The following is a 10,410-nucleotide window of genomic DNA, read 5'->3' on the forward strand; positions in this document are numbered from 1 at the left end:
GGACGCTTTACGACCGATAAGTGACGAGGAGGTGAGACGTTTTATGGGGCGCTAAGTGCTTTCGAGGTGCGTTCACCCCCCCTTTCCCGAAGATACACAACAAGCTGTGTTTTCTGTAGTATTCACCCCCCCTCCTGCTCCCCCCCCACCCCGCTAATGACACTTTCAGATTAGCTGTGGTCACGGGTTTCTCTTCAAATACACAGCTAGATTCACATAAATTCTTCTCCCCACCTCACCTCTCTCTGGTCTGGCCCAAGAAAACCGCACGCCGGGGTCACTGCGCTCTCCCCAAGCCAAACCCAGACCCATAATTTTGCTTTTGTTTCAGATGTAGCCTCAAAAAGCCTGAAATATAAAGACCCGGGCCAGCCTGGGAAGGTCAGCGCGATAGAGAAGGAGAATGGAAAAGACCTAAAGAAAGCAGCGCTTGGGAGAGCGCGAGAGGAGGCGGAGGAAGACGAGAGAAAGCTGAGTGGTTTCCAATCTGTAGAGGAAGTATTTATTATACAGTGTGTGTGTGTGTGTGTGTGTGTGTGTGTGTGTGTGTGCGTGGACAGGAAGCGCTGTGTAAGGAGGAGCAGACCTGGCCAAACCACCGGCCATTACTGACCAGCGCTGACCATTGGCCAATGGAGTATTTTGGACACATGCTATCTCCAGGTTAGCAGAGCACATTCTTCCCTCGTTTTTCACCCGGAGACGTAAAAGGACGTCGTTCATCGGAATTTGTTCCCCCGAAACAAACGCCGGCGCAGAAATACGTGCGTGTCAATACCTCAATTGGCATTAGCATGAGCATTAGCTCGGTGTCACACTTTCCTCAAACTTCCAGCGCAAAAAGCACTAAATAGATGAATTTGGATTAAAAACCCAGAGAAACAGCGGCATGCGCACGCACACACACACACACACACACACACACACACACACACACACACACGTGAGCTCAGCTTTCACAATTCTCACAGTGAGTGGAGATAATCGGCTTTTACAAATATCAAGATTTGTTGGCGTGTGTGTGTGTGTTTGTGTGTGTGTGTGCGTGCATGTGTGTGTGTGTGTGTGTGTGTGTATGTGGGCAGCCGGGACAATCAAGAACGCTCATATTTTCAATTGCTGCTTATCAAAATAGTTCTTCTGTGGCAATATGTCGTTGGGTAATGTAAAAAAAAAGTCACGGCCAAGCTGTTTACTCTGGAGTTCACCTTCGACGGGGAATTTTTTAACGTTTTGTTTCACATTTTAGATTTTGGGAAAGAGAACGAGTTGTTTGGGACGGACCATTTAAAACAAGCCCCGTTGCCAAAGCAGAAATATTCAGCCTGGCTGATGATGCTACGCGGCTAGCATGTGGTGAACATCGCAGACGGCGCCCTTCCTTGTTGCAAGCTGCAAAAAAACGTATGATGATACAAACTGAGAAGGTCATTCATTCATTCATTCATTCATTCATTCATTCATTCATTCATTCATTCATTATCCAAAGCGACTCCACCCAGGAAGGCCCCCTGTGACCCCGCGACCTTCTGCTGCGGTGATGCAGCGCTAACCACCGCGCCACCGTGCCGCCGTTATATTTATCATATTTATATATTTATTTCAGGGTTGGAAAAAACAGGGCAACCTAAAATCATCCAGAAGAACGATCAGCAGATCAGATAATTAGCAAAAAAAAAAAAAAAAACCAAAATGCTTGGATGAGAAAACTGCCATTTGTGCATCTTTATAAATAGCTAGAATGCTACGTTTATGCCCACGGGCGTCTTAAATACGCCGGAAAAAAAAACAGACGCGACGCGTTTCGGTTTACGACGCCGTCCAGAGCTGCCGCGTTTCCGGCCTATCAGGACGGCCGCCGCTTCCAGCTTCGATTTCGCTGTGGGTTAATTGAAATAAATGGATCGCAAGTTCACCACAATTGCTATGTTATGATAGCCATGTGTACTAAGTCATCAAGGTCTGTCCACAAGACGACAAGCACACAGCTCATTGCGAACTAAGTTCAGATCTGGCGAGGAGGTACCATTTCAAAACGTCCGCCAGAATCGGGTGTCGCTGTCGAGACGGTTTCCCTGATCCCTTCTCTCCGTCATCATCTCGGTCATAGCTTCGTCGCCATGCTGGCTAGCTTCTAGCTCCCGTCCGCTGTTGGGAAATGAAGATTAAATTTCGGGGGGGCGGACAGCCTCTCTTTGTTTGGGAACAGTTCAGAAAGATTGGAAAGCGTATCGTTAGCATTAGCAGGGAATCTGGGCGTCCCCGCTTCGGCCGCTAACCCCCGAGAACCCGAAAAATGGACGGACCGATGGGATCGGTGTTTCAGCTATTAGCATGTAACTGTTAGCGCTATTGTTATCGCTATTGTTACCTATCGGTTTGCGGAGAACCTGGAAACTCCGCACCCTACGAAACTCCGAAAAACACGGAAGCCTCCATTCTCATAGAGGCAATGTAGTACCGCTGATAGGGTACGCAGTACACCCCATACTCTTTGCAGTACTATTCCTTCCAATAGCCTTTCCAACAATTGCAGAGGAAGTTTTTTTTTTTACAGAACTTTTCACACAGCTGGCATTTCTCTGGGCCAAACCGAAGCTCCGGTCCTGAAACGACGTCTCTGCCAATCGCCACCTTTGCGCGAGACGCAAGAAAGCTGGAAAGTAAACACTATAATACACTCCATAAGGCCGCCATTGTGACGGGCGGAGTGGACGGAACGGAGGTGGAGGTCGTCGCGCTGTGGGAGTGATGGACCGAAAACCTCCGAAACCTCAGCCACCGTTTAAGAAAAACAAACCCGGTTTTACTTGAGAGCCAGCTAGCGCGTTATACACCCCTGACCTCAGGGAGGCTTCCCTTCCCTTCCACTGCACATGCTGTTCCACGATGACACATCCTAAATGGCCGCAGTGAAGCGTGGGCGCATCCACCGATCCAGTCTTTCTGCTCCAGAGGTGACGCTCAGACGACCACAAGTGGACGGTGCCATTTTTCAAACCCAATACGTTTTTCACGTAATAAGAACAGGAAGTCTTCGTCATCGGACGGGCGCCGTTAGCTACGTTGCTCCTACGGCGCAGGGGTGGGACGGCAGGTGGATGTGGCGGCCGCCGCAGACCTCATTTGGAAAATAAATAACGCTGAACCCGGTCTGAAAAAGTCGGTTTTGCATTTGCCCGATCGGCGGCGGCGGCGGCGGCGGCTTTGCTCCCTGGGGGGGGGGGGGGGCCTTCACACGTGATTGCGTCTGACAGAGGGTCCGATGGCGGGAAACCACCGCGAAGCTTTAGACGTCAACGTGCGGTAAACAAGGCCAGACGGGCGACCCCCCCCTCCGAGGCCGAGCACGTTCCCCCCTGATCTCCCGTTTCGTCCCGTATTTCTCGCGGCCCATTTGGACAATTGTGTTATGATGGCAGTGCAAACAGACCTTTGCACCGGGCAGGCCTTCAGGAATGCTGATGGCGTGTAAGCCGACACTTGGCCGGCTGCGGGAAGCCAAAGTATCATTTATAAGGAACCCCCCCCCCCCCGCAGCGTGATAGGTGGGCGGTGTTCATCGCCGGCCAATCGGCGGCACAGGCCTGTGACAGGGTGATTGGCAGAACTGTACCAGAGTCAGCTTGAATTGGATGTAATGACCAGGGTGGAATCGGTGGTAAAGTACGTGCCACGCATTTAAATGGATGCCCTGTAAAAGAACATCCACCCTGCTGAGGCGGGGATTTCTGTCGGGGAGGCCATGGAACCGGCAACCGGGGTTTATCTTTAAAAAAAAAAAAAGAAAGTCGTACTTTTCCCATCCCCGCGGTCTGCATGCGACGTTTTACCACACCGGACGCCGCAACTGCCGCTTCACCGCTTGCCCCGCCGTCGGGGTCGGGGAGGGGGGCGGAGCCTATCTCAGTTGTGATTGGTTGAGAGGCAGGATTTCTCCTGGAGCCGATTATAGAGACGTCCAACATTCACCCTCTCATATGGACAATGTAGGGTCTCCAGCGAACCTCCTGCATGTGTTTAGACTGTTTGAGGAACCCGGAGAACCCTGAGGAACCCCACGCAGACGCCCGGAGAACATGGAGGCTCCACACAGGAAAGAAAGTGGAAAGTCAAAGTATTTTTAGTTATCTACACCGGAACTTACGTGTCTGGAAATCTTGTTTGGTACCCGGCGCTGGCGTGGACGGCGGGCCGGATGCAGAATTATCTGAGGGTGAGCCTGAAGGACCACCGCAGTGTAAACCCTCTCCCACCAGGAAGGAGCTCCAGGATGAGGCTTCGAAGGAGAGCAGCTGTGTTTGTGTGTGTGTGTGTGTGTGTGTGTGTGTGTGTGTGTGTATGTGTGTGTGTGTGGTCCCGTCACCGGCCGGTGAATTATTTTTAAAATTCCAGGTTAAATATTTTCTTTTCCGCTCACGTCGCCACTGACACTTTTAGAAGTGGTGTGGAAATAATAATAAAAAAAAAAAAAAGATAATAAAATAAAAATCTGTAATTATTAGAATTAGAATGATTTTACAATCCAGTTCTGACAAGACTAACTGTGACACTCTTAAACAGTTTTTTTTTTTTTTTTTTTAATGTAGCATGACGGCTAATTAGCAGGCTAATTAGCTAATTAGCTCGATGCCGTTTACTCAGACAGGAAGCTGCCATGACGACGGTTGAAGTTTTAAACTTCACTTTCGGTTCGCACTTTGGCCCGAGCAAGAAGGTCCCCGGTTGGATTCCCGGCCGAGGAGCCCCTTCGTGTGGAGTCTCAAACCGAAAATGCACGACGATCATTGTATCGGCGTGACGGAGAGAGCTAACGGTCGCGTATCTTTCGTCGCGCCGACCGGCTGAATGTCTGGTAACGATCCGTGTGTTTTCCTCAAAGCCGGAGTTCCTGGTTGTGCGTGCAGCGGCCGAGTCCGCGGGTTAATAACAGGGCCTGATTGTGTAGCGAATGGCTGTTTGTGTATCCGCCACCGCTGATTGTTAAACGAGGGACGTAATAATGCGCCCTCTGTACTCGGTTTCCTGCTCCGCACCCCCTCCCTCGAACCCCCCGACTTTATTTGAGGTTTGAGGAAATTATTGGTAAAATCCATGACACTGAACATAGTTCTGAAATAGCCCGAAACATCACCCGTTGGCTCGGCGGACGAATATTAGTCTTTTTTTTGGTGCAAAAAAACGTGGACTGGCGAGGGTAACCGATGCAAATGGAGTCGAAGTTGCGGTCGCCGCCCACTGGGCAGCGCGTTCGCTCGCTGTCATATTTTCCCAGATGAGCAGAAAACATTCAAGCCCCCCCGGACGCACAGAATTATCGATTATTTCGTATAAATAACTGGAGGGCGGCTGCGGCTCCGCCGGTAGAGGGGAAGGTTGGCGGTTCAATCGCCTTGGTCGGCGCCGTTTACCGTTTCTTATTTCTGACGGAGACTAAAACCCCAACTGAGCGCGTGCAGAAACCCAGAGGGTGTAACCTGGACCGAATGATTGTGGGAGCCAATCCCGGCTGACCCTAGGGTGGGAGGCGGGGCTTATTCCGGACGGGTCGCCTGTCCATCACAGCATCGAACCGTTCACTCGCTCGCCGTCACAGTTCTAGGTGATGTATGAATGACTCAAGGAAGGCACGGACCAATCGGATCAACCGATTTCAGGAAAGTACACGTGAGGTTTGACGGGGTGCCGGGCTTTGGCGGCGTAAACGTGTTTTGGGTCCGCGCCGGAGCTGTTTTGACGGTCACCGCAGCGGAAAGCCCGCCGTTCATTTCCAGTTTTGAGGCCATGAGTCAAACACTGTTTCACACAAAAAAAAAAAAAAAAGAACCGCAACCCCCCCCACTCTTGAACTGAAACTGCTGATTTGACCCCGAAGTCCGAACCTTTGTTTCCCTCTCCGGTCACGGCCGCGACCAAAACCACGCAAGACACATCGTTTTAACAAGCATAATAGATATGCAACATTTAATCAGGAGATTTTCCGCAACTTCACAAACATCTTCCTTCTTCTGGTGGTGTGAACCGTCCGGGCAGAACCTGCAGCTTTTGGAAATGCATCACTGCACCGCATGGCAAGGGGGCGGTAGCTAACGGCTAACCATTAACATGAATAGAAGGTTTTGCTTCATCGCTAACATCTAATTGTTGATCCATAAAATGAGAGCTCGACGCGTGTCGGGTTTTTTGGTCTCAGCCAGAACGCAGGGCAATAACAATAATAATGACATTATTTTGTACATTTAATACATTCACTACCTCACCCGTTCACATCCAAACTCCGCTGTCTCTCTTATCCTTGTTTGTCCCAGCCTGCACACATCCTGCCTATTTTTGTTTATTTATTTTATTCATTGCTATTCATTTATTTTTGTCACTATTCATATTTTAGTTTTACTTTAGCTCTAGTTGTGTATTTTTCAACCTCACTGTTCCTTGATGCTGTACATTGTCATCCCTGATCTTGTTGTTTGCTGTTTATTTATCTGCTGTCTATTTATTCGTGGAAATATTTTTTTTTTGTCTTGCTATCTCCTGCCTTTCTATTTATACTCATTTTTCATTATTATTCATTTATATTTATTCATATTTATTTCCTTTTTTTGACATAACTGTTATGCTGCTGTGATCTTATCTTATCTTATCTTATCTTATCTTATCTTATTTTATCTTATCTTATCTTATTTTATCTTATCTTAGTTTATCTTATCTTATCTTATCTTATCTTATCTTATCTTATCTTATCTTATCTTATCTTATTTTATCTTATCTTATCTTATTTTATCTTATCTTAGTTTATCTTAGCTTATCTTAGCTTATCTTAGCTTAACTTAGCTTAGCTTAGCTCAACAAAGCTTACCTTAGCTTAGCTTAGCTTAGCTTAGCATATTTTAGCTTATTTTAAGGTGCCTTACTTGAATTAAAGGACGCCGTACAGACATGTACAAGCGATGCCGATTTAACAGAAACAATGAAAATAAAAAGAATAAAAGTGAGAGCACAGAAGTACTAAAAATGATCCTAAATTTTCAGGATAAAGGGTCAAATGCAGGGGAAGTAAAACGCTCACGATAACAAGGGGGGCAGGTGAGCGAGGCTGCCGGTCTGGCCAGACCCGAGGGCTCCGGAGGAAGCAGAAACCGAAGACAAAGACGGGGCAGGGAAACTCAAGAAACCAGCGGAGCAAAACAAGGAACGCCGAAATCCAACAACACTAAATAATCAGCTCATAAAATGTCCAAACTCAAGACTTCCAGCTCGAGAGTCCAAAACACAAAATTCCAAAAGAAAGCAAACGGTATCCAAAACACAAGCGTCGGCAAACCGAGGCCACGCCGGAAGATTTCCCCGGCGGGGCCCACGACCGGAGCCGTAAGGGTTTTTAGAAGGTGTCAAAAGAAAAAGGCAAAGAAACGAGGCGTTCGAAACCTATCGAAGGACGTTCACGTTTAAAGAACAGCTGATGCAAACCTCGCTTTGCTTCTGTGTGTTTAACGTGTCCAAATGATACCGTTCGGTCCGCTTTTGTCGGTGGGTTGTCGTAGATCCCGCGCTCCTGAACGCACCGCGGTTACTCCGCCAGTCACACCTGTGGACCTTCAACCACAAGCTAGTTTTTCCCCTTTCTGTGCAGCAGAGGCCCGTCGGGTGAGTTTAATAAGTTAGTCGAACGCTAACGTTATGTCGGGCTCATACTAGTTATGCTAACCAACCGACCGCATGCCGTCCGTGAAGGATTTGTTTGTCAAACGATTCATGGAAGGTCATTGTTTCGCTAACACCGTCTTTTATTATCCCCTATTTGTGTCCAATGTATAGGATTATACCGAAGGTTTTGTTGTTGTATTGCTCTTACAGACCGCCGCAATAATTTTTCTTTTTTTTTTTTTTTTTAACTGTTTATACAATTTCCTACTATTATTTATCATTGCTATGTTTTACCAGAAACTCCGGCACAACAATTTCCTTCGGGATAAATAAAGTTGTTCTTATTCTTAAATCCAACTCAAAGGGAACATCTATATGTCCAAAAGGTGTCAGTTCAAGATGGCGGCGGCGCTTCACGTCCGGTCCCGATCTTCGGATCCACCTTCTCACCCGAAGATGTCGGGCGAGTATCGGACGGAGGGTCGTGATTACGAGGTCGGGCGAGGCGGGATACCCGAGTTCTGCGCATTCCAGCGCCGAGCAATTTGAGGGAGCGTCGGTCCGGTTCGGACCGGCCCGGCCGTGGCAAAACTCCAAAGCGTCGGAATCGGGTCGGCACCCGGGAAGCCGGCGTTTCGGATTCCCCCGGAACGGACTCGGACGTCGTGAAACGAACGGCGACATCTCGTCCGTTCCCCGGCGCCGCCTCAGGGGTAGCGTTCGGTCACGCGGTATTTCGCGTAGGAACTACATGTACGGGTAAACTTTCCCCAACATGAAAAACGGCGCTGGTTCGTCCTCCGTCGATACCGCTCGTCGATAAAGAAAACATCTCGCAATGGCGTCCGGCTGCTTTCTCTGCGTTCAGTAGCTGGAGCGCCCTTCCCACATCCCTCCCCGACATCCCACCTGCGGGAGGCGCGGCGCCGGCGGACCTCCTGCCAAAGACTCCCGGGCTCCTCATTCCAGCGCGTCTCTCAGCACCGACTCTCAGCCTCCCCTTCGCGCTCTGCCAGAACTGCACCTGAGGACTCGCCCTCCGCCTCCCCCTCAGGTATTTCTGCTGAAAGCCATAATAAATCATTTGTCTTTTGTGTCTGGGCTCCCGGCCCGTTTCGCTAATGCGTTTTTTTTTTTTTTTTTTTTTTTCTTTTCTCCCCCCCCCCCCCTGCTCTCAGAGCCGAGCCCGGCACGAACGGGCGCGTGGGTTCAACGCTCTCAAGTGATTATTGCACCTTGTCATCGCCCCGATGGCCCATTTCCACGGACTCAATGGCACAGGAAGCGCAGACCCGGAGACGCGGCGACACAAATCGCAGGTAAAGGACGGATGGAAGGGGAAAGAAGCGGTAATCCGATATTCGGTCGCCGGGTTCCGTCGCCGTCCGCGAGTGTTTAGACTGCGGCGGCGTATCGAATGGCGTCGCCTCCGCTCGCGGCGAAAAGTGACTCCGCGGGGGAAGAAAGCAAAGTGTTTATTCAAGAGGGAAGAATTTCACATTTCGACCGAATCGACTCGGCGGCGGGAACGGCTCAGCCGGCCGTGTCGATATCAAAAAGGTTTGATGAAACCATGAGGGGCCGCGGCTTCCAAAGTACATATTATCAATGGAGAGGTCGCCGCGGGGAACCGGCCCGCCGTCCGCTATGCCTTTGCTTTTGGTGGCCACAGAGTCAGAAGCGCTCTGGAATCTTCTGGTCGGAGGCCGAGCCTTCCTGACAACACACACACACACACACACACAGGGTGCAGAAGTTCCCTTAATCCAGTGGGAGCAGACTTCCTGAAGACAATAGCTGCGTGCTAATCTGCAGATTCTCCCGGTGGATTTGGGAAAAGGCCCTTAACCAAAGTTTCTCTGACCTCTTGTTAAAAAACATCTCCGCCGGCCCGGCGGAACAAGAGTGGATTACCGCCCCCCCCCCCCCCCCTCGCTCCCGGGGCATCTGTCCTACGTCCGCCCGATCTGTGTAAACCCCCCCTGTGTCTTCTGGAAAAATCACCGTCAGCCATGAAAAGAGCCGTGGCGACGAGCGGGGCACGGCGATGTCGGGGTCACGAGCCAAAGGTCAATCCCCAGAGGTCACCCGGGGGTCTAATGAGGGTGTTTTGTCAATCGCGGAGACGTCTAATCTCCCTGAGACTCCGAGCGATGCGTCTTCCTCTTCGGCTAACTTCACACGTCGCTTCCTCCCGGCCTCCCCTTTCAAGTCGGCTCCAAATCTGCAGTTTGTCTTGGATTAATCGACGGCAACATTTGCGACCCACCCGTCCTCCTCCTCCTCCTCCTCCTCCTCTGGTCTCTCTCCGCTCGTCGTCTTTGCCGAAAATCAAATCCGTAAAGCTAACTTCCTGAAATCCCAAAAGCCCGTCGGACGAGGGGACGGGTTTTATCGTCCGACGGGCCAATCGCCCTGCGGATAAAGACGGGAACTAAAAGACAGAAAGAAAAGAAATAAAACTCCCGGAAGGGCGGGAGATATACGAGATATATTTCGCCCGTTCGGAGGGGGAAACCGCCACCGTCCTCGCATTTCCACTCGCACTTGCCGTTTATCCGACGGTACGATAAAGCGCGTCCCTCCTTTCTTTCCTCTCTTCTCCTTTTATGCCTCCTCTTCCTTCGCCTGTTGTTTTCACAGCCTCTCCCAGAAATAGACAGACCGGAGCTGAAACTGCAGAATGCATTTGGCGCTCTGACGCCCCATATTTCCTGTTTACTGTATTATTTTCTTATGTGGCGCTCGGCGAAGGGGCGGAGAGGA

The 10,410-nt window shown here is 50.0% G+C and overlaps 1 long non-coding RNA gene across 1 annotated transcript; it reads left to right on the forward strand.

The window, feature by feature from the left end:
• The first annotated feature begins 287 nt into the window (after positions 1 to 287).
• Positions 288 to 1,783, forward strand: LOC147232502 (uncharacterized). The gene is made up of 3 exons (XR_015106365.1): positions 288 to 663; positions 1,250 to 1,404; positions 1,490 to 1,783. It is a non-coding gene; the product is annotated as an uncharacterized LOC147232502 (long non-coding RNA).
• The last annotated feature ends 8,627 nt before the right edge of the window (positions 1,784 to 10,410 follow it).

Source organism: Fistularia commersonii, chromosome 7 (assembly GCF_037954325.1).
Source record: "Fistularia commersonii isolate RoL2024-O1a breed Wild chromosome 7, RoL_Fcom_v1.0, whole genome shotgun sequence".
In the NCBI taxonomy this organism is placed as follows: Eukaryota; Metazoa; Chordata; class Actinopteri; order Syngnathiformes; family Fistulariidae; genus Fistularia; species Fistularia commersonii.